The sequence below is a fragment of the Cydia pomonella genome, chromosome 3, assembly GCF_033807575.1.
Source record: "Cydia pomonella isolate Wapato2018A chromosome 3, ilCydPomo1, whole genome shotgun sequence".
In the NCBI taxonomy this organism is placed as follows: domain Eukaryota; kingdom Metazoa; phylum Arthropoda; class Insecta; order Lepidoptera; family Tortricidae; genus Cydia; species Cydia pomonella.
Genome location: NC_084705.1, coordinates 11,277,768 through 11,304,847, shown reverse-complemented (window position 1 = coordinate 11,304,847; position 27,080 = coordinate 11,277,768). Strand labels below are relative to the sequence as shown.

The window sequence follows — 27,080 nt, the reverse complement described above, 5'->3', positions numbered from 1 at the left end:
CCATAAGAGTGGTAAAGTAATTTCATGCATATTTTGGGTTGTTGACTTGTATGAGTGTTGGTTTTGAATGATACATATTTAATAGGGTTCATTTATATTTAATTTGTAATGTGTTACAGTTAGTATTTTCCTCACGTTGCTGTGGTGAAAAAAAATGTAACACTCAGTAGCAAAGTTTGTCTCGCCTTACGTGGTTCCTCCTTTCGCTTGCTCGGATTCCAATATTAGCAAGAGGCGTTAAACGACAACTTTCCTTAGGTACTTGTATAACAAATAACTATTATAACTTTTGTTGGGGCTGGCCTGGTCAATTAAAAGGCATTGAAGCGAGGGATGCCAATATCATTAACGTTTATCATGTCATTACGTTATTATATAATGCATTTGTACGTAGTCTTCTGGAAACTAACTGTATTGAATGAAACCGCACGAAATAAACCACATTCTTCTTCTTGAAAAAATTCAAAAGTCATTTATCAGATATCTCTACTGGAAACACATGGGTACTATCCCTATATACATATATCCCACGCCGTTTGTATTAGAAATGGTCTCATATCAAAGCCTTGAAGTACGTAGGCAGTTCACAACGGTAAAATACTTTTTTTGGTTAATACGTGGATTAATATTTAATCCATTGCTACTGCAATATGTACATTTTAAGGTACCATCACCATTTGTTAGAGCTACTCTCCGGCCACGAATTACACTTATGTTCGTAATTCCCAATACCAGCACAATAACATTAGTCACTAGTCCTCTATATGTTGCACGCAACCATATTAATAATATTGTTTTCCATATTCCCACTCTTGACTTATTCTCACAAACAGAACCGAAATTCCTAGCCAAAGCAGCCCGCTACTTAAAGTCAATATCTACACTCACAATTTCTTCGTCTTCAACAACCTAGCGTTTTCCCGGCCTAGCGCCATTGATGCCAGGGTCCGCTTTCCTACTTAATCTTCTCCACTTTGCCTGGTCTTCGGCATCCTCAGGTGTGAGATTGTTCTCTCCCATGTCCGCAACTATTAATATTAAGTAAATCTAGTGATAAGCTTAGTTTTAAGTATGTATGTAACCCATAACTTGCATGTATGGTTTAACTGTTAATGTATGTTGTTGAATAAATAATAAAATAAAAATAAAAAATATCGAATAATCATTGGATGTATTTCATTTATTATTAATCCCTTTATTAAATATATAAAACTTAATTAAATAACTTTAAAATGGTAGTCTCTGGGGACAATTAACTTTGTTACAAAACTTATGACTAGGCTATATATGCATTTGACTCCTAACTTTCTTATATTATTGTCATTGACAACCAAACATGAACTTCTTCATACACACATTAACAAATAACTTTTTCACGTCAGCAGTTGGAACAAGGGTAATTTGCTGCTTAAAAACAGTGAGCTAAAACCGCATTTTGCTCACCGAGTGAGACAAAATAACATTCAAGTGACCTTTAGATTCGAATGTAATTTCAACGTGCGGGGCCTAATACAAGTTCGAAATATTTGGATTCTATTGTCTTTATCCCTTTCACGTCCTTAGCAAAAAGAAAGAGACAAAAAGTGCATACGTAATTCAACGGTATATTGACGGTTTATAATAGACCCCCGAAATAAGTCAGACCGCATCGTTCCAAAACACCCTACGAGTCTTCATTCGTAATAATTAATTAATGAAATAAAAGTTTATAATTTAATAAAAACACCACATTTTACGTATTTTATTATACAATCAAAACAATGAAATTATACAAATTTACGCAATTGTTACGCAGTAAATAATTCTACTTAACTACTTTTAACGATCTTTACTATAGTTGACAAATAGTAGTTCAAAGTTTTTTTTTACAAAAAAAAGTTGTCGATTGAACTGTCAATTGATGTTCGTTAATTCATCATTTTCGTATTAATTTATTGAAATTTCTTTCGTTTTGTTTTATTGCGGTAATTAAAGTTAATTGTTAGAATACCTTCAGAAAACATGAGTGAAATAGTGATCCGTCCGTCTGGATTTCATTTTTTCAGGTTGTATTTTTTGATGACTAACTGATGTGAACATTTTTGTGTACTACACGAGATCAAAGTTATTTACATCTCGTGCGCTTTTGAAGAAATATCATACTTTGCTCTCTTGTTGTACAAATAACTATTCGGTAACAGATAGAAATGATAAAAGCTTTTAGCATTTGGAATTAAACAATGCATTACAAGAAACATGTAAACTTATTATTTTAACAGTCACTAGTAATGGTCACATCTAGATAATAGCCTATAAAATATTTTATTACACGTTATTACCCCAATACGTCGTTATCTGATACCGTGTTGACGTGTCGAGACTATATAATGAAAGTGCTTCTAGTTAACCTACACCAGCAATTCGTAACTTGGATTTCCAACCATATGCACGTTTAGTATTTTAGTGACCATTTACAACAGTAAAACGCAAGTGTTCTTAGAAATGGCCGAATACGATGGGGAATTACTATCATATTTGAGTTTAACTCCACATTTGAAAGTACTAAGAAATTGTGGAATTTTCCCTTTGGATTCCACTTCCCCGAACATAAAAAAAGATTACACGGCGTCTACATATGCATCAGTTTTTGCCTTATAATGCTGTACACGTTGCTGCAGATAATTCACGTCTTTCAAGTAATTAAACGATACGGGTGAAATCAGGGCCCTGTCTCATGTATCGGCTAGGCTGGTCAGGAGACTGGCTACGTGGTAACGTGGTAACCGTTACATGCACGTCCGCAAACATCAGCCAGCAACTGCAACAGCATCTTGAACGTCAGACTTGCAAGCTATCAGCTGACCCTGTTGGCTAATGCCATCGACTCGGACATTATTGACTTTTCCCATCTTTTTTAGACCCATGATTCAAAAATTAGTTATTTTTTTCGTTTGGACCGATTATTCCCGAAACTATTCACTTTTTCATAAAATGTTTGTAGATTTGAAACACCTTTCCAACGATACCTCACACCATTGGGTAAAAGCAAAAAAAATAAAACAAAAACATTTTGTATGGGAGGTACCCTATTTATTTATTTTTACCGTTCAGTCGCAATTCTTGATTTAGGTTAGGATCTAACAATCACGGAGCAAAGCCTTGGACAGATAGACAGACGGATATGGCGAAACTATAAGGATTCCTAATTGACTACGGAACCCTTAAATGCAATTTATTATACTATTTTTTTTAAAGGCATGTCACGGGTGCTTAAAACTGATACTGATGAATTTATTACACCTACTATAATGCATTTATTGGATAGGAAGGAACATGATGATTCCATATAAAGAATGTAGAATGATTAACTTCTTTTTTAGGTGCGTACTGATATCGAAAAAGTAATGGATGCAATGTTTTTACTACTAACATTTCTTGATTGCATCTTTAAACAAGTTATGTTTATGAAGAAACCTCATAAGATACTGGAAATACTTAATATTATGAAGGGTAAGTCTAATTTTTCAAATGACTACGTCAAAGCTTATTTACTTAATAAACTTTTTTTTGCACAAAAAAATGAGCACATAAATCGTCAGGGCTAGTGCAATAACGCGTAACTAATAAATGCAGTAAAGTTCAATTTCCTTGTACATTGTTTGAATTTCGAACATTTTCGACTTTGTTAGTTGCACGGTATTTTATTATCCCCGACGAAATGGAGGACTTAATGCCTTAAATCATTCTCTAATAAGAGGCAATCAAAACAATACTGATATGCCTTGTATTAAGCTAATTCATAATATAAAATAATTAATCATAACCTAACAATTTACTTCATTTCAGTCGACCTACCTAGTTATAAAATATTAAGTATTAGGGAGCCCGCTAGGTGGCGCGGTTGTACAGAGCGGGTGAATGAAAAATAGTATGAGCAATGCAAAGTGACGCGGACGCGAGCGACGGATTTTGCCTAAAATGGCACCCGCTTTTCATACTACCGTAGTCAAATGTATTAAAATCATGAGCGCTGGTGGCCTAGCGGTAAGAGCGTGCGACTTGCAATCCGGAGGTCGTGGGTTTAAACCCCGGCTCGTACCAATGAGTTTTTCGGAACTAAATGTATCCCAACAAGGCCTAGTTTACCCTCTGGGTTGGAAGGTCAGATGGCCAATACGTCAAATTTTGGGATTAGTTGTCAAGCGGACCCCAGGCTCCCGTGAGCCGTGGCAAAATGCCGGGACAACGCGAGGAAGAAGAAGAAGTCAAATGTATTAAAATTATTTTATACAGGGACACACATATCTTACATGGATCAATCAAAAACCGCAAATTACGACTAGCATGAAAAGAAACTGTTTTGTTACAACAATTGTATTATTTGTGAAAATATTAACTTTGCTTAATTTTTACAACAAAATCAAGTGTATAATTAATAATAAATAATAATAATAATTATTATTATTTAATAATTACATTCCAATTTCGAACATCTCTAAAAAACAAAGCAATTTAATTTGACCTCTATTCTAATATCAGCCGGGTTGACATTTTAATGGATTTTTTTTGGAAATTACTTAACTGTTAATTGCAAACAATTTCAAAATCGAACGATATAGTATGTCTGTGAAACAAAAAAATACGGTTGCGTGTCATAGATTTGATTTAACGATTTACAGCCAATTGACGTTCATTTATCTTGTAATTAGTATGTGTAAAATTAGTTTGTTTTGCGGTTTATAAACTAACTAGCTGTTGCCCGCGACTTCGTACGCGTGTATTTGTATGTTGGTGGTTATATACATGGACATAGAACATTATGCAGCAAAAGGTAGCAGTAGGGAAGGTTAATCACTTGTTAATAATTATACAACGCAAGAGATTTGTCTGGCACAATCTACGAAGTGAATAAAAGTGAAAAAAAATGTTCTCGATCCCTTAAGAAGATTTTCAAGTCCACTATTCCAATCGAATGCAAACTTTAAACCCTTTTTTCACCAATTTGGGGGACTAATACGTTCAATGAACGCTATTTTAAAAGCCTAGCTTAAAAGAAAACCCGTACCACATATAAACTTCTATCCCCTTTTTAACCCCCTTAGGGGTTGAATTTCCAAGAACGTAAAAATAACTTTTTTAATCTTAAATTATGAATGCATTTGTAATGGGTTCAAACTTTCAACCCCTATTTAACCATTTTAGAAGAAGAATTTTTAAAAACCCTGAAATCATTTTTGTTTTTTTTCTAATAATATGCCCGTAAACTTGTAGTCCCGCACCCAAAAAAATGTTTGACCTCCATATAAACATTCAACCTCTTTTTCACTACCTTGGGGAATGAATTATTAAAAACGCTTAAAATTGTTTTCTTCTCTTTCAATGAAGTACCAATTCACGAAGTTTCAAGTTCCTAGCTTAAGTTAAAATTTAAACCTCTTACAAATTATCAACCCCTTTTTAACCCATTTCGCTTAATTAGTAGTAGCTAAAAAAATTACTTTAAGGGATTGCATTCTCAAAAGTCTGGATCACGTGTGGCTGTAAATCTTCGGCTACTATATTTTAATTTTCATGCCATTTTTGTAATTAGCGTCTCAAAATACTATGAAAACGATACCCATATTGATATTTTTTGATATCAACCCTATTGGGGACTTTTTCCCCTCTTTGGGGTTGAATTTTGAAAAAACCTGAAACACGTGTTTACTCATTTATCTTTAGGAATAGTCCTGTGAAATTTCGAATATAATAGGCAAACTAATCTTGTTTCCCCAAACAAATTTTGGACCCCAATTTCACCCCTTTAGGAGATGAATTTTGAAAAATCCTTTCTTAGTGGACCCCTAGACCTTAAAAGGAACCCACTTGCCAAATTTGGACTTTCTAGTACCAGCGGTTTGGGCTGTGCGTTGATTTAAGTCAGTTAGTCAGGTCTTTCACGTTTATATGTATATATAGACTACTACGAGTATAAAGACATTTTCGTGTAAAAATTATTTTATTTATTAAATATTTATTAAAATGAGCGTTTAAGATATTTTGGAAACGGATGGATATGACATCCGCTAGCTCTGAGACAGAAAAACGCTGCTCTGCAATGCCGGTCGTAACAAGAAATCGTAATCGTATGGTCGTATGTGTAGATATAACAGTATTTGTAGAAAATTCTAATGTCCTTGTTTATTTTCATGCTTTTTCTTTGCATGAGCTTTTATTTCAATAAACAATTTAAAATCAACATAAGTGTGGGCACTCAGCTATCGCTACCGCCCGCGTTTTTTGGCTCAGAACTATGGATACAGATACGCTTGCAAAATAATCTAGGCGCTTTATGAAAACAGGGGAAAATTATTTAGTCCTGAATGAAATCTAGGATTATTTAAGGGTTATTTATGCAAATTTATTCGATTATGGGACACAGAAAACCTATTCGACTGTTATAAATGTCAAATCGTATATTCGTATTCGTATAATCGTATATCGTATATTTGCTCCGCTACACAGCAAAACATATATTGCTTGTTTAAAATTACTTTAAACTATTTAACTGTTAGAATTATCCACTTTCCTACTGTACTATACATATGTATATTCTCAATCAGGGCCGAGTTTCAACCAAGGACTAGCTGAGCATCGGCCACTTCTCGTGAGGACAATTAATCATGCTCGATTTCTGCTGCGACTGTTTAACAAACTTTGCATACTGACTTGTTTTCTTTGGATCACGTTGCCCATTTATTTGCATTTAAACAATGAAATAGTCGAATTTACCATATGGGTGCCTTTTGACACCAATGAAAATTCAAAGTAAGTACCTAATCATATTATGTAAAATAAAATTGCTTATCATTGCCTACCATGCGCAACTTTTCATGGCTTATTTATTTATGGTCGCTATGACTATTTTAGATATTAGCAATTACAAATAGCCCGTTGTTTGGTAAAAAAAATAATCGGACAGACAGACGGACATGACGAATCTATAAGGGTTCCTTTTTTTGCCATTTGGCTACGGAACCCTAAAACACTTCTTTTCAAGCCAGGCAAAGATGCGCATGATAACGACATTGCTGCTTTTGGGAATTGTTAAATGAATCTCCCACTCGCTTATGGTAAAGCACTATTACCTTTATTTATCTAATGAATCAATCAATATAAAAGTAATAATACCTTTTTGTTCATAATTTTTTTATTGAAGGAAAAATTAAAAAAATCGCTGCATTTATATCACTTGGGGACGTTCTTGGTTGAAATAATTAAGTTTTGTTTATTTTGTCCAGGTTTTATATTGTCATCAGTTATGTATGGATGCAAACTACGTGGCTAGGTCTAAACAATTCAACAATGGACATTTTTATTGTGTACTTGTTTGCACAAATCAAGACTCAAATTTGCATTTTGAGGTAAGAGTGTAGCGAAATTGCATGTTTCAAGTAAATGATACCTACGCAAAAGCACAAAAAAGCGAAGTTATTTTTCGTTACAGGTTAAATTTAGAAAACCTTGTTAGTAGATGTCAAGAAGAAGCAAGAAAGACATCTCATTCTTTTACGCAACTTCTCGAATTGCGATTTAGAGGAATTATTTACCACTATAATCAAATCATCAAGTAAGAATGCCAAGTAAATACCTTCAAATTATAGTTACAAATATTTTTGACTGATTTTCCTTGCATTAAATGTTGTATGATAAATTTACATTACCTATACACAAAGACCCTACAAAGTAATAGGCCAAGCAATAAGAAGGTATAGAGGGAAATGCGTAAAAACAATTTTGACTTAGTTACTTTGTTCGGACTAGTTATGAGGTAAACATATCAAAAGTCTCCGGCCGTAGCCCTTGAACCGGGGGAGAGGTGTGTTTGAAGGCCCCATTTTTCGTTTTTTCGATTATATCTCGGAAACTATGCGTTTTAGCGATATGATTGTGGAGATAAAATGAAAGCTGATTAAATTTGCTACAAGTTTAATTGAGTCAAGTTATTCGATGTCTCGGATAGTTTTCGAGATATTCTCTCTTGAAAGTTTATTTGGGGCTCTCAATTTTTATCTCGATATCTACATCAGTGAAGCTGCTATAAGGGTGCTGAATTCATTTATGGTATCCCATCGACACATTCAGAAATAAAAAGGTATAAACTTTAAACAATTTTTTTAGTCCTCTTTACGCTTAAAATGTTAAACCGATTTTGTTGAAATTTAGTAAATATATATTTTGAGTCTTGAGAAAGGTAGTTTTTATCTCAAAAATCGTCCGTTAAAGGTATGAAATAGGGTATGGGGGAATTCAGTTTCTTTGCTGTAGCTGAATTCCTAAGATTAATACTGTCTAATTTTAGGTTTCAAGTCATGTTTCGTATCATTTCCAACTAAATCGAAGATGTAGATCATCCCAAATTTTATCTAAATAGGTTCAGCGGTTATTGATTCCCCATACAAACTTCCACCCCACTTTTCACATCCTCGAAAGATATTTTGGTTTTAAAAACTATCCTTTGTCCTGTCCCAGGAGTCAAAATATCTTAATACCAAATTTCAGAGAAATCGGTTCAGCGGTTTAAACGTGAAGGGGAAAAAAGTATTTTATGAAAGTTTTTTTTCCTTCGGAATTGTGATACATTGTACCATAAATGAATTCATCACCCCCAATTTATACGAAAACGATTTCAAACACGGCCTAGCAGCTTCACTGTTGTAGGTATCAAGATACAAATTGAGAGACCCAAATTCTAAATTAATAATTTATTCTGCAAGTAGGCCTCATGGGTTCTTTTACAAGTCAATACAACATTTATAGTAACATCATATAGTGACATGAAAAATACATTAAACCATTTATAAATACAACAGCCAATACTTGGGTAAACATTACATTATCATAATCTTAAAATAAATAATTACTACAATACAACAGAGATGTATAGTCTGTATGGTTAAAAATACATTAAATCTGGGGATGTAAAAGATCCCCAAAGTCGGAATACTAATACCAATAAAATTTGGAGGTGTAAAGTCTCACCAAGTGTCAAAATGAAATTTATATTTAAAAAAACCATTCGCGTCTAGACTGTTAAGCTAGCAGTCTCATAAACTAATGCTACAGAATACATAACTAGTATGTATCCAATGTCAAGTATATGATACAATATTACAGAGACGTATAGCCTCCTTGGGTAATACATTAAGTAAGGAGATATATAAGGTCCCCACGGTCTAAGAAAGATAATAATACCCATTAATAAGATTTGGAGGTGCAAAGGCTCTCCAAGTGTCAAAGAATACAAAATAAATAAAAAAGTGTATGAAATACATGTTTCACGTCAAGAGACTGCTAAGCTAACAATTTTAAAACTAGTTCTAGTTCTACATAATATATAACTACTATGTATAATATACTTTTAAGAGAGGAATATCTCGAAATAAACCTTCAAGAGAGAAACCTCTCTGGAAATAAACTTTCAAGAGAAGATATTTCGAAAACTATTCATGATATCGCAAAAATTGACTGAACTTGTAGCAAATTTAATAAGCTCTCTTTTTTTATGAGTAGTCATGTCACTAAGACACATACTTTCCGAGATATAATCGAAAAACCGAAAAATAGGATCTTCAAACCCCCTCTCCCCCGGCTCAAGGGCTAGGGCTGGGGACTTTGATATGTTCATCTCCTAGCTACTCCAAACAAAGTTATGAAGTCGAAAATTGTGATCCAAGCATTTCCTTCTATACCCTTTTTTGAGCATTCGTTGCCTGACCTAAAAACAATCAATCAATATTTTTTGTTATAAAAAACTTTTAGAGAAACATCTATGGTATTACCTACTAATGAAAGTTTTTAATTATGCATTAAAAAACACTAATTAGAATGTAATACGTTAATGACCCAAATTTTGCAACAGTTTGCTAGAATCCCAGAACGTGTTACTCGCAACATTAAAACTAGTTTTAATAATAGACGTGGATGCGATCTCTTTTCTAAAAATACAGTGAATACTTTTATACGTTGATACCAAAGAGAATATAATCACTACAATAACACAGGACTCCTATACTAGCGACTGGAATCAGTTTGCATCACAAAACATTACCAACATGTACGACAAAGAACTGTCAAAGAACAATAGTACTAATCAAAGTTAATTTGAGGTGTATTTTAAAAGAAAACTTTATTGCCACGTAAATTTACTGCCATCTTTCGACACATGATCAGGGGGGGCGTTTGGGGGTGGCGAACTGGGCAACCGACCGGGGCCTCGCGCTTGCGGGGACCTCGCGCAACAGGCTGAGTAGTTTTTTACGTGAAACATGAGTAGAGTCAAAGTCGATGCAGAAGTTATCTAAGACGGACTCTTAAATTTAAGACCTAAGAGGCGTTAATTGCAAAAAAACAGTTCCAATAAAAGTGTCTTGGCACGATCGCTTATTGTATTTTTGCAATATTTTTTTTGCAATCATTTTTAATGAAGTTGAAATTTTGTTTTGCCATGCCGCCGTATGCAATTGGTGTATCTGATATAAAACTGGCATGCCAAAATCGGACAGCGAGGGGAAGAATCCAGCCCTCGAGAACCCACTAACCAAGGTGCTGTTCTGTGCGTTCAAATCTCCCGTAGCCCTGCCTGAGGCCCTAGGCAGGGCTACAGATTTGAATTCGGAAATGACAAAGGTTAATTGTTTAATAATAAATCGAAATACCAAGGGCGATATGCAGGACAGCAGAGCTTGGACACAAACAATAGATAATGTGTTTGGCGGATCGCAATAATGAGCTTTAAGGCCCTAGGTGGCCGAAGAGCGCGCTCCACGTCTGGCCTAAAGCCCGAAATGTGCAGCCTGAGGCCAAATGCCGATTTACTGCACAACTGTGATCGTATGACTCAAATATGAAATAAAAAAAACCTGCATACGGCCGAAGGCCCAAAACATCCAAGCATCGCGCTTTCAAGCGATGCTAAAGGTTGAGTAGGAAGACAATCGAGATCATATTGATTAAGGCTATGCTCTCCTGTTAGCCTTGCATGAAAACTCTCCTCGATCGGACGGTTGGGCCTTCGGCCGTTTGTCCGATTCTAAGCTCTGATCTCTCATAGCTCAACCTTTGGCCTCATACGGAAGCCCTTCGGTTCTTCGCGGAGCTCGGCCTTAAGCATTACGTTTTAAAACACTTGACCATTGGTTTTTGTCTGTAACTCGGCCTTTCTTCTTCTTCGTCGTCGTTCCCTCATGCCTGAGGATCGTGACCAACAACTATGTCATTCCACTTAACGCGATCAAGGGCTATGTGGGCTGCCCTTTGCATGGAACCACATGGTTGTCTAATAGTCGCTTCATAACACATAGGTAGTTAGTTCACGACCGAGCTCCTTCTCTTTAAACTCGGCCTTAGGACTGTCTACAAGGCGTTTCCCTGATTGTTTTATTTAGCACTAAAGACAGAGGCCTTAAGGCCGCCCCTGCACATGATTATAACTTTTAGAACGCCATTTTAACTTTGATCCTTATTCTTTCACTGATATGTGTTAAATTTGTTAAATATCAAAAAGTGTTAAATTTGTTAAATCTCAAAAAGTGCCACCTTACCGGGCACAACCTAAAGGTTATGGCGCCATCGCTCGAAACGATGCTGTCATACCTTTGGCCTTTGATCTATTAGATGGCGACATTTTTGAAAAACAAATTTAACACATATCAGTAAAAGAATAAGGATCAAAGTCAATTGGCGTTCTAAAAGTTATAATCATGTGTCGAAAGATGGCTGCATGTAAATTTACTGTGGCTACAAAATGTACTTTGACAATCAATCTCTACTTCAAATTATCTTTGGTAACAACATGTAGGGTAACAATGTGTAGGGAAATAACATAAACTTCCTTTTTTTGCGATTTTTGCGAGTGGTTCGATTGCCACTAATTTCACACTTAATGTACTTAATATACCGTGTTCTCGGTAGCATTTTAATAAAATCTATTAACGCACTCTTTATTCTAACCAAGTTTCACTTTTTCAACACACTTCAAAAAGGAATGAAAACGAAATTACAAGAAATATGCGAAAAAACATGTGAGCCACCATGACAAGCAAAGTAATGTGGCTGACAGTTGACTTGACGTAAACTTGACAGATAAATAGCACTGACGTCTTGTTTAGTTGGCAATGGTTTACGAAGCAAACACCATACAAAAGTTTTTTTCCTAGTTGCGTTGGCTGGTTATTAAATCAATATCATATTTTTTTATTATTAAACCTGAATACGCCTCCAGACCTACCGCCACGAGCCAAATTATCGCCGTAACGTCGTCGTAGCGACTGTCGCTTTAGTTAGGACAACGCCTTTCTCGAGTCTGAAGCGGTTATTGTAATGTATGTTGTGCATAAATATAATTTATTCGAGGCTATTTTTTGCCCCGCGCTTTACAACCGTAAGCGACATTTTAAAACTCCAAGTTCTAACAGATTTTCTAATTTCATTACTGCTTTTATTCGAGGAGCACTGTTTACTTTGTTATCGTACAGCCCGCACATATAATACTTGTTTCAGATTTTCGAATATAAATGAGGAGATATTTAGCAATGCTATTCTTTTCCAATTTTTGGTTAGTGGCTGGATTATTTGCACCACCGCCTACAGAACAATTAACGTAAGTTCATGTGCATTAGAAAAACACGTTATTACTCATTACATATAAACAGTTAGCCCCATAAGCATATGGGGCTAACTAATTAACTTTATGCATGCTTCATGTAAGATGTAAGTATAAAATTTAAGTCAATATTTGGCTAAAAGGCTCCTTAGCCTTTACAAAGGTGCTTTGTGGTAACTTAGAAAATGGGGTTAAGTCGAATATCGCCAATTTTTACTACACTTAAAGCAATCCATACCCTCGTAACACTTGCTGAGACGGCATGTTTATCTGCCTTCCCGCTTCAGTTCGCTCCGGGTCACTAGTCGTGGAAGCACAAGCACAAACCGAACTGCGAATATTTGTCTCTCAAGGACTTTTCAAATCACTTGACATGCATGTGTAACTCATTTTTCAGGTATTATTGAGTAATGAGGCACTACAGTCAAACCGTAGTTTTAAAAGTGCATTCGTATTTACCCCACGCGAAAAAAATCGATTTTATGTACTTAATTTCAAAATAATAACCCCGAATAATTATATAGTTTTTTTTTCCCGTGACTTTTTTCATGGGGACATAATATTTAAAAAAAAAACATGTTTTTATTTTAATCCATCAGATCTTTTTTAAGAAATAAAGGAATACAAGAAAAATTCAAAACGAAGGTAATTAGAGTCAGACCAAGCTAAGTCAGCAACGATATTGATAGCCCAGCCTATGCAAGTGTTAAGTAAACGACATAATTTCATAGAAGTTTGACATTTAAATTAACTTTTGCACCGTGTGGGCTGTCAACTTGTCTTAATCTGACTCTAATCATTTTCTTTAATGATGTTATCAATGCAATCTAAAATGAGAATGTATTTTCAGATGAATCCTCTTTCTGGAGAATTCCTATCCATGATATTGTACATGATTTGCATTCTTTCGGAACTTTTCTTATTTTGCTTTTACGGTAACGAAGTGGCTCACGAGGTAAGTGATTTTTTTGATTTTTGTTTTAAAAATAAACTAGGTCACGGCATATACGGTCAAGAATTAACACTAAAATTTACTAAAAATTATGTGTCATCGTTTACTTGGACATATTATTATAAGCATCGAAGATAATTTTACCTAGAACACTCCAACTCTTCTAGTTATGATGCTATATTACTAAGGTTAATGTGGGAAAGACCGGCATATAAAACTTATTGCAGAGAAGACTGCCATAGGGCAAGAATTCTCGTATTTGCATACATACGTCGCTCAGACACAGTCGGAAAGGAAAGCTTCACTCCTTCTACTCTACCAACCTAAGTGGAGTATGTGTACAAACGCAATAGTTAAAAGCGACAAAAAATCTTGTCAGTCTTTCCTTACATATGGTCTTCACCACCTTGACCTTACCTATGCTAATAGCTTTTATGATTTCGGAGCACATGTAAGTTAAGTTTCATTTTCTATATAAAAGCATGAATAAGTGCCTATATTTTGTTACTACTTATACCATAAATGGTGCTGCGCAATGTAAAACCATTATATTTACTTATCAGAGCCAAAGATTGATGGAATCTGCGTACTGCATGCAATGGGAGGAGTTGCCAGTAAAATACCGTCGGTACTTAATAATTTTTATGGAGAGAATCAAGTGCTCTATATTACCAAAAGCTGGCAAGATTGTACCCCTGTCGATCAACACTTTTGCTCAGGTACCTTTAATCCATATATAAGTCCATATTTGGCTCCTAAATTATGACCTACAATCGCAATCATGAATGCGATGCGATTTATAAATTTGGCCTTCATACAGTTTCTAAATTTGGTTCTTAGAGCATGTGCAATCATTTACTATTGATTCATAAATCCTTCGTTACATTAATAAAGAAATGGCGGGTGATTCGTACTACATTACTATGCAGAATCATTGCAGTTACTATGAAATTTAAGATCAAATCGTAATATTGAAATATACTATTTAAAATAAACTAGTACCTACTAAATAATAATGACTTCCATCTACCAGAAATCGTGTTCGCGTTCTAGCCCTACAGTTAGCAGTTAGATCTCGACCCACTTTCATCATTGAATACTCGTTACATACAGCTTTTCAAATTGAACTGCACCGTAGACCTGAAACAGTTTTTTCTGTAAAAAGCGCAACGAATCTTGCATATATTTTTCATTTCTCATGCTCTGAAAGTGGGGCGTTGTTGTTCTAAAAAGTACGCAGAAAGTAATATGTTTCTGCTCTAGAGCTCTGTACAAGTACTTTTTTTTCTCTTTTTTTATGATAAGCAATTAAAATGTTGATTTTAAATGGATTTATGCAACGATATTTTTACCTAAATTGTTAAAGTACACTCAAGATATACTACTGAAGTTTATACTCAGCCGTCTTTTTTCAAATGTACTGTACCTATTTTACTTTCCTCGTACTTGAAATGCAAAGTAGAGTGTTTAACTCGGGTGAAAGGTACCATTTCAGTCTTGAAATATTAGCGCCCTAAAAACGACCTCTGCAGAAATGGGTCCATTTCATCCCTTGGTTAACAATCTACTATTAATTTACTTCTTATACATTTTCGTCTATAGGCTTTATTTAAACTGCAGGAAATCTTTTTCTTACAGATTGTCAAGACTTCGTATACATTTTATACTTTCTTGAGTAAATCAAATGCAAACTAACCGAACGAGCAATGTTAGGTGCAACGTTAATGAAGCCTACGTAAATACTTTTGTCATGTAACACTTTTTTGTACTTTAACAGTTTGCAGCAATCACTTATAAGCCTGATTTGAATCTTTGTTTTTTTTTAGAATTTTAAAGCTTCGCGCACAGTTGTTTAAATATTTCACATGTAGAAGAAATAATACCTACACATAGAGATGGGTCGTGAGTAAATACTCGCGTATAAATACCGAGTAAATACTCAATATTTACTCGTTTATACCTTAATTGGTAGGTATAAACTATATAGAGTATTGATAATATTTTGTAAGCCGCTGGATTATGTACTCAAAATTGTAAGAAATATTTTTTTAATTCTAAGAACTATTTTTTTTAAGAAAAAAATTTTTGAAACCAACCGTGTTGCACATCGTTAAATGGGTCTTTAAAAATAACTTGAATATTTCTTATAACTTTTTTTGATAAATTGAATACTAATGGGAAAAACCTGTTTCTAAAGGCCGAAACAATGTTTAGCCCAGTTTAACTTTCGAACCAAAGTTTAAAAAAAATATCGGGAGATTAGCCGCAGGATAGAGTACTAAAAAAATACTGTGAGCATGTTCGGTTGAGTAATTTTTGAGTTTTCTTAAAAAAAAGCTTTAATAAAAGGTTGTAAGTGCAGCGTCAACACGCATTTTAGTAAATACCTACGTCACATATTTTTTAAGTAAATACCTTTTTATTTAAATCATAATTGTTAACTACGCATTATTAGAAAGTACCTCTCACTGATGAATACCTTTTTTTTCAAGCGTCCTATATGCTTTTTACGAGTATTATGTAAATATTGTTCATAAAATTATTTTAACACTCTTCAAAAAATACAATTTAGTTCTTAAATCTCACTTTTTATACATTTTATTAGCAATCGTTTTTACCTAAACCTTTTACCCACCTAAGTGAGTAATTACAGCTATTTATCGGATACTTTGAGTAAATACTGAGTAAATAAATACTCAGTGTTTACTCACCCCTACCCATCTCTACTTAATACACATACTCGTATTTAGCACTGACGATAGCTATTAATATAGACGCGAGTACCTGCTAATTAAAATTATTTGCAATATAAATTCCCTGTACTCGGTAAAATGTCGGTAATTCAAATAACTTTAGATTAGATACTTCTTAACGATTAATCTGAAATTATCTGTATTTTCATTTCATTATTTAGACCACTTGTAATGTACACATGTTTTTAATTTCCGTTAAGTTAAAATAACATAGAAATATAAATAAACTACTATTCGTAGAACTGTACGATTGGTATTATTTTTAGCTCCCGTATCACCGTTCGCAAAATTTCAGTAAAAAGCACAAAAAAATTATGGGATAACTTTGCAAGCGAACTAGTGTGGAGGGAATTTTGTTGCCTCCGAGCTCCAGTAGGTGTACTCGTATTGCCGTCTGTTTATTTAGTTGTATGGGCTGTTATTTACAGTACGTTGCACAATCGCTACGGCTTTTCTGTATGCACGAAACATATTACTAATGTGCTCCAGAATATGACCGTTTTAAGACATAGATAAGATATCACACCTTAGCTATCATTTGATCAATGGGCTTGGTATACTTTAATACTCTTTATGGTACGCCATAACGATTTGGATATACGAATATTGTGAAGAAACTGCATGTTTGTTGTTATGACAAGTCGCCATTATTAGGTATAAATCATAAAGTTCCTAATTTCAATTCTAAAGAGAGTAATACATACAAGTGAGTAGTACTGACTTTATACATATTTGATTTTATTGATTTATTTAATAATAATAAAAATACATACTAACCCCGTGGATTAAGGTGCGGGAGGAACTTTTTGCTAGTACAATTATTTGTATAACCTTGTTTTTTAAATATGAAGGTACCAAAACTGCCTTGATAGATATTTATTTATAAAGTTTTACCTATTTTCTGTCTGTGTAACTTTAGCGCACCGAATTACAAGAGTTACAAGAAACGTTAAACCTTTAAAAATATTGCATAACTTAATGAAACGAAAACTTGCCCGTATCCAAATTTAATGAGAACCCTTCGTTAAATCTCGCGAAAGTCCTTATGTTTATATTAACGTTAAACTTGACTCTGCGAAATTACACGCTTATTTGTCAGGGCTTAATATTTGGTTCGTAACATTAAAATTTATAGTTGTAGCCTCAAACTGCTAGAACTCTTTGTGTGCCGAGTTGCGGAGCAAGTTTCTGCGGTCGCCCTTAAGGAGTATTGCATTTAGTTATTGTTTAAGCAAGTTTAAAGAGACGAACAAGAACTTGCGCGTTCGAATGAAAAATATTAACCAGTAAACATTTATTGTCATAAAGATATATATAACTCCGAATAAGATAAATGAAGTCTAAGAAAAAACGTGCCTCGAATAATCAAGAAAAACATAAATAGACCGACGCCAGGAACAGATTTCCATGACCAATCGCCTCCCGGGCGATAACTCTTATAGTGGTTAATGGCTATGTATGATGAACCCTCGTGGACGTCAGCTGCCGCTCAGTTGGTGATTTGAGGAATAGCTGCTACCAAAACACGTAAAAAAAAGTAATCGCCTCCCGTTTGATACTTAGTCAGATGATATTTTAATTAGATGCTATTGTTAATTTATGAAAATTATTATTTGTGAAAAGAACATCAGCTGGTCGCATGAACATGTAAAAATAAACGCTTTACCTTTTTATAATAGTAATAACAAAATCATTAAACTTTGCATGTAGCATTCCATCAGTCGTTTCAAATAAACGGATCGGAACGGATCATGCACTACGCATAATTTGCGGACATAAGTGGTAAGGCGGGTATTTTTTACATGTTCATGTGACCAGCTGACGGTCTTTCCACCGCGATACAGCCGGCTGACGGATTTATTTAAAATAGCATCTAAACTACCATCTGACACAGTGTCAATCGGGAGGATTTTTTTAATTTATTCTATAAAATATCTTACATTGAACTAAACAGAAAAGTGCCGTGAAACCCTGTCGGGTTTGTATCGACACTCCATTCGTGGATACTTTTTACATTACAAATTGTTGTGATACATAGGATAAATAAATATGCATTATATAAAATTACGAATGAGTTAAGTACAAGAAATACATCGGCGGGTATAACTAAATAGCTCATACACAAGTAGGTGTAGGTACACAGTCCGGCTGAGCATTCCTTATCATCGCTGAGCGGCTTGCGTGATAAGAAAGTTTTAAACGGCGAAGGTTTTCCTGTAACTCCCTTGGAACGCCAAGGAGGCGTACACAGGCTACGGAGACTGCTTACCATCAGGCGGAACGTATGCTTGTTTGCCACCGACATAGTATAAACAATGTAACGTAACGTATTACGTTCTGGTTTGCTATAAAAGCTGCGTTGAAACAAGTTCAACTTCTGTGGTATCGCTATCGCTTACCTACCGTAGCAACAGTGTGCGTTTTAATCACAACAACAGATTTATTTATAGAGACAAAACTGCTCTGATACGGAGCACCTAACATTATGTATATAACTGATATTCTTCATTTCAGATCAACGATAGGCATTTTACCAACATCAACACTTAGATAAACACAAAGTTGATAATTTCCATTCTTTGAGTCCAATTTTATACATGTATAGTAGAAGTCTCTCAGCAATTCAACTGGCTAAACTTGGACTTTATATTGATAAATAAAATGATCAATCCTCCTCGATTTAGATCCCGTGCTCCTAAGACTTTCGCCCTTCAGGTCTACAGAAATAATACCTCTTTTTACAATCCAATCGTCAGAATGTGTCGTGAGTACAATGATTTGGTATTTAAAAATAGAGAAGTTCACATTTACGACTCACGGCTGGCAGTGTTCAGGAGACAGCTTGTTCGGGTTCTCGGCCATCATACTTCACATTAATACTTTACAATAATATTAAGCATTTGACATGTTAAAATTATTTGTGTAATTTAGAATTCTGTAATTTAGTGTTGTTTAGGATTATTTTTTTTATAATTTTAGGATAGTTATTGCTCGTTGTAATATTGTCTCGCTGTGCATGCTTAGATAGGATGGCATTCTTATATAATACCTACCTTTCTATATATTAAAAAAAAAAATGAATGTTATCTGTTTACTGTGCCTTTTAAATAAAATAAAAAATATAATCGGAGTCGGAGAATCATATGGCTTTAAATGAAATTAGAAAAATATCAGTACAAAAGTATTGTGATTTTTAGATATAAACTAAACCTAATTATTACTGACCGGTATTGTTACTATTTGGTTTGGCACCGACTTCAGCCATATCAGCTGGTAAAGCATGCAATTGAATACGATATCCTTAGAAGTCGTTTTTTTAAGCGCTGGTGGCCTAGCGGTAAGAGCGTGCAACTTGCAATCCGGAGGTCGCGGGTTCAAACCCCGGCTCGCACCAATAAGTTTTTCGGAACTTATGTACTAAATATCATTTGATATTTACCAGTCGCCTTTCGGTGAAGAAAAACATCGTGAGGAAACCGGTTTAATCCGGTTGAAAAGTCAGATAGCAGTCGCTTTCGTAAAAACTAGTGCCTACGCCAAATCTTGGGATTCATCGTCAAGCGAACCCCAGGCTCCCATGATCCGTGGTAAATCCGGGATAGCGCGAGGAAGAAGAAGATCCTTAGAAGTCGCTTTTTTGCAAAAGTTTATAATTTTCCATTATTCGTTCTAAGGTACCTATTGTATCAGAGCTTGCGAGCTAAAGAACATGTTCAACACTGAATTCGTAAACTATTATAAATGGGTATTCAAGATTTTCCTCGAATCCTTCTAGGTAACTAGCAATTAGTTGAATTTTGTTTGTTTGCTAATAAAGGCTTTCAGCCTTTCTCGGGCCCCATTGTAATTAGTTTTCAATACCAGGTCGTTATTTCGGGACGCATTATCAAAAATATTTTCGTTTGACACATTTTAATCTCCTTCAGTCACGCCATTATCAGCATATAATTATAATTTATGGACTTTCATAAGAAAAGCTTCTCATTTACTTTTTGTCGAAAAACGAACTACTTTTGGGTTATTTAGACTCAGAATCAAGAGGACTGTTATTTAAATGAAAGAAAAAAAATGTCCGTAGTTTTTCATACATAATTTTGTATTTCAGTTTTGTGACGGTTTATACAAAATATATGTGAAAACGCGTCACAAAACGACCTTGTGATTCTGAGTAGAATTAGCCCAAAAATGTATAGTTTTCTGTTAAAAAAAAACCATTGTTTCGTTTTATTCTGAAAATGCCCATATATCTTGTACGGGAAAACTTTTGGGGCATGCGCAAGCACGCAAAAATAAAAGAAGAGAAATTTTAATTCTAAAAAAAATGACGGGCTTGTTATGTTGGACGTAAAGACAGTCTCACGACGAAACGGATCAAACACACCTATTTAAATACTTATATGATTCTTCTTATTATTAATACCTGTGCATTTGGGGTGGGAGTAGGGCTATTATTTTATTCATAAAATGATTTTAGTTTCTTTCACACGAAGCCCTTCCTCCCGCGGACGCTCCGGCTGTGGAATGAGCCACCTGCTGAGGTTTTTCTGAGGGTCTACAGTATGAGGTTCTTCAAAAAAGGAGTGTACAGATTTTTAAAGGGTCGGCAACGCGCATGTAACACCTCTGGAGTTGCAGGCGTCCATAGGCTACGGTGACTGCCTACCATCAGGCGGGCCATATGCTTGTTTGCCACCGTCGTGGTATAAAAAAAATAAAAACCGGCCAAGTGCGAGTCGGTTCGCGCACGAAGGGTTCCGTATCATCTATAAAAACGGCAAAGAAAATTACGTTTGTTCTATGGGAGACTCCTTATATATTTATTTTATTCTGTTTTTTAGTATTTGTTGTTATAGCGGCAACAGAAATACATCATCTGTGAAAATTTCAACTGTCTAACTGTCACGGTTCATGAGATACAGCCTGGTGACAGACAGACGGATGGACGGACGGACAGCGGAGTCTTAGTAATACGGGACCCGTTTTACCCTTTGGGTACGGAACCCTAAAAACAAAGAAACGGATTGTGGATGTCGGTGGTGCAGACAAAAGTCACAGCTATTGAACCAGCGCACCTTATTCCCGAGGGTCTAAATCAAATCCTTGCCGAGCAGACAGCAGGGACGCTTTCGCACACTAATTACAAATTTTGAAAATATCAAATATTCACCTTCTTTTTACACCCACTAACAAGTGGTTATCCAATTCTCGCCCACTTGCCATCGGTATTCTTCGTCAAAAAATGAATTTAATCTCGTAAATAAATATTGTATGTGTCTTAAACAATTTTTCTATGATGAGGTAGCAAACGAGCAGACAAATCGCCTGCCCCCGCAACACCAGAAGGGTTGTAAGTGCGTTGCCGGCATTTAATGTATGAGTACGCCCCTTTCTTGAAGGTTTGAAGGTCGTATCGGTCTGTCAATACTCGAACGAACTCACAATTGAACGAATACTTGTTAGCCGTGGGCTTATCGGTTCAAATAATGGCAATGTTTCAATTGATTCGTGAAAGGATCTAATATTTATTTATTTTCTACATTTGGAAGAAAAAATAAGCCGACGTTGACATGTAAACAATGTGATAGAACTGAGTTTGACTTTTGCAGTCAACTTAGATGTGTCAGTCTCGCAACGTCGCAACCATATAGGTGTTTTGTACTGGATATTTTATTACAACATTTTAAATAAAAATGGAAATATCTCAAAAAACAAAGCTGAATTCAGCGTAAATTATTTAACATTCTTAACTTTAAATATGGTTAGGAACAGGCTGTTAAAATCTTTCAGAATTCTTGTGGGAACCGTGTATATATTATAGTATTTATATAAGTATAAAATTAGCATTTTCAGAACGCTTAGGTACTTTCAAAAATTCCGGAAAAATTAATTCATAAGTGGAATCATTGTTTGCAATTCGCACGGCAAGGTGTCGTCGTCGGCCATTGTTATCGTTGCGTGAATTATGCAGGTAATGGGCCGCGTTTACAGGCGTACGTGCCCCGACATTCATTACGGCGGCTAATTAAACCAGCCGTCGAGATTCCGACGACGAATCCGCCTTTCAGACCGTGTATTATTCATCACGGAACGCATGCGAGTCGAACTCGCAGGAGACTCGCGCTGTTTAGTGCTTGCGAAATGAAATCAGAGTCGTCTTACTACTCCCACCAATAAGTGCAAGCGAAATGAAACGACTCAAGAATCAAAATTGGCCTCCAGGCTTACTACTGCATAATAATTTGTATTTCTGGGAAGTACAGAAAACGCTTCTTGTTGTGTTACATATTTATTCCCGCAAACTACTTAAATAAAGATCACAAGGTAACAATTATTGTAAACGTTTTCTGTAATTCCCAGAAATACAAAATGAAAGGCCCGACTGGCGAAACGCGACTTTAACAGAAATTAAATAAATTGTCGTAAATAAAAGTATAAAATGTTTGTATCAGTTTGGCTTGCTCTCGGAAAGCTGTTGGAATTAGGGATTACTGTACTGAGTTTGTATGTCGATAACTGGGAATTCCCGGTTCCGGTACTGTATTTGTATAGGAGACCAGTACATAGTTGGAATACAAAGTAAAACAGGTTAGAACAATCTAAAACTTTAATTCTAATGTTACTAACCTTGCGAACATATCTTCCTTCGACAAAAGGCCTTGTGCAAATCTTTATCTGAGTATCTAGTTTAATCAGATACTAATCAAGTACCTATAGTGAGCTGCAAAAGTACATGGACACTTGATGAATGAAATCCATTCATAAAGTGGCCATAAAATTTTGCAGCTCGGTATACATAAAAGCTCTACGGAAGCATGGGTCGCTACACAGTTTCAATGATAGAAAGTTGAACAAGGTCTTCAAGACACTAACAGAAAACTAAATAACTATGTGTAAAGGTTCAGTCTTTAAAAAAAATATTTACTCTAACTAAGAGAGGACAGGTTGAAGCGACCTTGGAATGATGACTTACCTACACTGGATAAAAACTGTTTGCTGTTTCGCCTCGACGATGAGATGATTTCGATTTTCCGACTACAAGCAGGATGGCATGTGTATCTAAAATCCAGAGGTAAGCTCTTGACTCAAAATATCTCTTTCAAATTTCCAGAACTGAAATCTCAAAATTTCCAGAAATCTAAATATTCTTACAAGTTTCCGACTCCTGAAAAGACCCGCTTTATCTAATCCATAAAAAATGTTACTCACGGTTTATTTGTTTCAGAAAACAAGAAGGATTGAGGGCTGCTCTGACTGATATGGATATAAAAATTTGATGTTGCTTTGAAGTTTCATAATTATAAATACCAACATTATGAGTTATATTTTTTATTACACCACAACCTTATTAAGCACATGGTGTCAAGTGATGTCAAATGGAATGTAAAGTGTTAAATCATGATTCATGATTAAAAACTGTCTTAATTTCCAAAATAATAATCAATGTACTACGTTACGTTGGGGTACGTACTAAATCGGTAGGGTACGTACTAAATCGGTAGAGTACGTACTAAATCGCAATCGTAATACCTAAGGTTTTAAATTGAAAGCTTGTTTGTCTGCGTTTGAGTTCGTTGATTATGTTTGACCGTAAAATCGCCGTCTTTCAAAACAAGTAACTAAATCAATAACAGTGACAGATTTTTAACAGGTTTATTTGTAATCTACATAACAATTAGCAGTGTCTTACATATGCATAAGGGGAGCGCAATTATATTATACTAGTTGACTTAGGCAAATTGACTCGTCTGCGTTCGCTTGGCAATTGGAATAACATCTCAGGACAAAACGCCTTCTACATATTTTCTTTCATAAAATTTTAAGTGGTGCCGCGTTGGCATTCATTGTTAACATGGGGCGACGTTAGGGCTGTTGGAATATCAAGATTAAAAATTTTGCATAATAAATTAGCACCGACAATTGTGCCTAGTGATTTTGTATGCCCATTAACTTTACAGTGGTGGATTTCTGTTAAAATGTTAGAAGTTGCACAGATTAACCTAGTTTTAAACAATGCAAACCTTGTAATCTGTGTATGAGCTTATGTAAACATACGCAATAGATAAACGCACTGGAATTCGACAATATGAGGCAGAGGTAAGAAGAGTAAAGCGTAATGGGCGTTTTTATCCGAGGACCTTTTAGCCTCGCCCTATACTACCTATACTACTCTAAGTAGAGGGTAGGCCAGCAAAGCTCGCAGCAATACTGCATTGTATTTTTGATGTTGTTTCTCCCTAGATTACAGCAGGCTCGGAAACTGATATGTTTGTACTGCAATTTCCCCAACACCCGGTCCGTGCGCCCAATATATAATTAACCGAGCGCTGCCAAAGGGCTCAGATGTTAAGTACATCTGAAACCGAAGCAATGCCTTTCATTTTGCGGTCTTTTATTCTCTCAAATTAATGCTTGCTGAAGTACAGTGTGTTCGATTTTATTTTGTTCACTGAAATGGAAATGGAAAATGTTGTGTAGAACTTATTTGAAATTACTCCGCAATGATTAAATGCAGTTTTCCTAGGGTACATACATACATGCTTCTATATATTGCGTAGAAAATTTGTTAATTAATACAATTTTCCACGAAATCATTCATATTGTAGTATCCTTTTCGTAGCTAACATTATTACTGTACCTAAAAAGAGATAAAGTTGTAAAAAATTTAAAAGCTATCATATACAGGGTGGGCTCGGATAAGTTTAACTACTGTATAGCTTATGTTCCTAAATTAGAGTAAATAAGTTACGCAATCTGTAGGCAAAAGACGCTTTGTAAATGAGGTATTCCTTCTTTTCGAAAAGTAAATATCCAGTGCGCTTAGTACTTGAAGGCCAGGACAGTATCTTGCGCGCGAGAAAACTACCCGTCTTTTTCTAACCGTGTTTAGGCGAGATACTGTCGCGGCGCTCTTCTGCCAAGCTTACAGGAAAATACTAAATCAAAAAGCAAAATGATAACAATATATGATATAAACAGGGCCCGTATATTTCATGCCGTGGAAGCAAAAATGACGTAATTTAACATACAGACAGTTTTTTATAACACTACAAATTTAGATAACTTACTTGTTGACGCGTAGAAAAATAAATACTTGTTCCGTAAAAAATACTTTTAAAACTCAAAAATATGTATGTATTAATTTGAATAACTAGATAATCTATTATTTAGTTGAGTGACAATAAGATGAAAGCCAGTTAGACGTTTCTGTACTGACTGTCAAGTATCTATATCAGTTACCTAACTTATGAGGTTGACAAATGATTAATTATTACGAAAATACTATAGTAATTAGAATCAACTCTATGTAGCGTGACGTCATTTTTCCGTCAACGGCATGAAATGTACGGGCCCTGCTTAAAATATATTTTACAGGTAAAACCATCAGGAATATGTATTGAGTAAGCCCCACATTAAGCTCAAGTAGGCTTGTGTTGTGGGTATTTAGACAACGATATACCAGGTGGGGCATGTAACAGTAGCAAAAAATTAAACTGCTGTACTCCTCAAACTGACCAACATTTGATTAACGACTTTTAAAAATAACTTGCGTTTCAATTTTTAATACACTTTAAAGTATATCTAATAACAATGCCTTGCGAATTTTGTTATGTTTAAATCTTAACAAACAACGTCTATGATAGCTGAAAGCGTCTATTGAAGATAATAGGTATTTATTGTGAGAGTCAGAATGGCGGGTGTACCTAAATAAAATTAAATGAAAACCATACCATATTTTTGTACCTAATTTGTACTATTTAGTACCTCCTTTAAAAAAAATTTTACCTCACGGTACTTAAAGTTATCACCAAAAAACAGGTCACCCGCCATCCTGACAGTCAGAATGGCGGGTGTACTTTATTACGCTATGTTCCCGTGGTTATTGATAAATTCTATAAAAGCCAAATTTTTGTACCTTTTTTGTACCTTCATATTCAATTATAATAAGAGTCATTTTTTTTTTGGTTTCCAAGTTTTACTCATTTTATATTTTGCTTGCTATTACAATTTTGCAGGCGTTATAATTTTTCAAATTATCGATTTCATTTTTAAGAAAAACCGCTAAGGTACAATTATTTTTATTACGCCAGGATTTAGTACCTTTAATGTTTAATCTGTTAAGTTCAAATAACTCAGTAAATCATGTCTTAAAAAAGGCTAGGCGCCAATTCAAAGAAATCTTCCTAAGAAAAATCATTTTTAAGACATGATTTTCTGAGCTATTAGAACTTAACAGATTAAACATTAAAGGTACTAAATCCTGGCGTAATAAAAATAATTGTACCTTAGCGTTAAAAAAGGCTATGCGCTAATTCAAAGAAATCTTCCTAAGAAAAATCATTTTTAAGACATGATTTTCTGAGTTATTTGAACTTAACAGATGAAACATTAAAGGTACTAAATCCTGGCGTAATAAAAATAATTGTACCTTAGCGTTTTTTCTTAAAAAATAAATCGATAACTTGAAAAATTATAACGCCTGCAAAATTGTAATAGCAAGCAAAATATAAAATGAGTAAAACTTGGAAAGCACAAATAAAATGACTCATATTATAATTGAATATGAAGGTACAAAAATTTGGCTTTTATAGAATTTATCAATAACCACGGGAACATAGCGTAATAAAGTACACCCGCCATTCTGACTGTCAGGATGGCGGGTGACCTGTTTTTTGATCATAACTTTACGTACCGTGAGGTACAATTTTTTTTAAACGAGGTACTAAATAGTACAAATTAGGTACAAAAATATGGT

The 27,080-nt window shown here is 34.9% G+C and overlaps 1 pseudogene; it reads left to right on the top strand.

Moving 5' to 3' along the window:
* The first annotated feature begins 1,907 nt into the window (after positions 1 to 1,907).
* Positions 1,908 to 17,718, top strand: LOC133516059 (odorant receptor 94b-like; annotated as a pseudogene).
* The last annotated feature ends 9,362 nt before the right edge of the window (positions 17,719 to 27,080 follow it).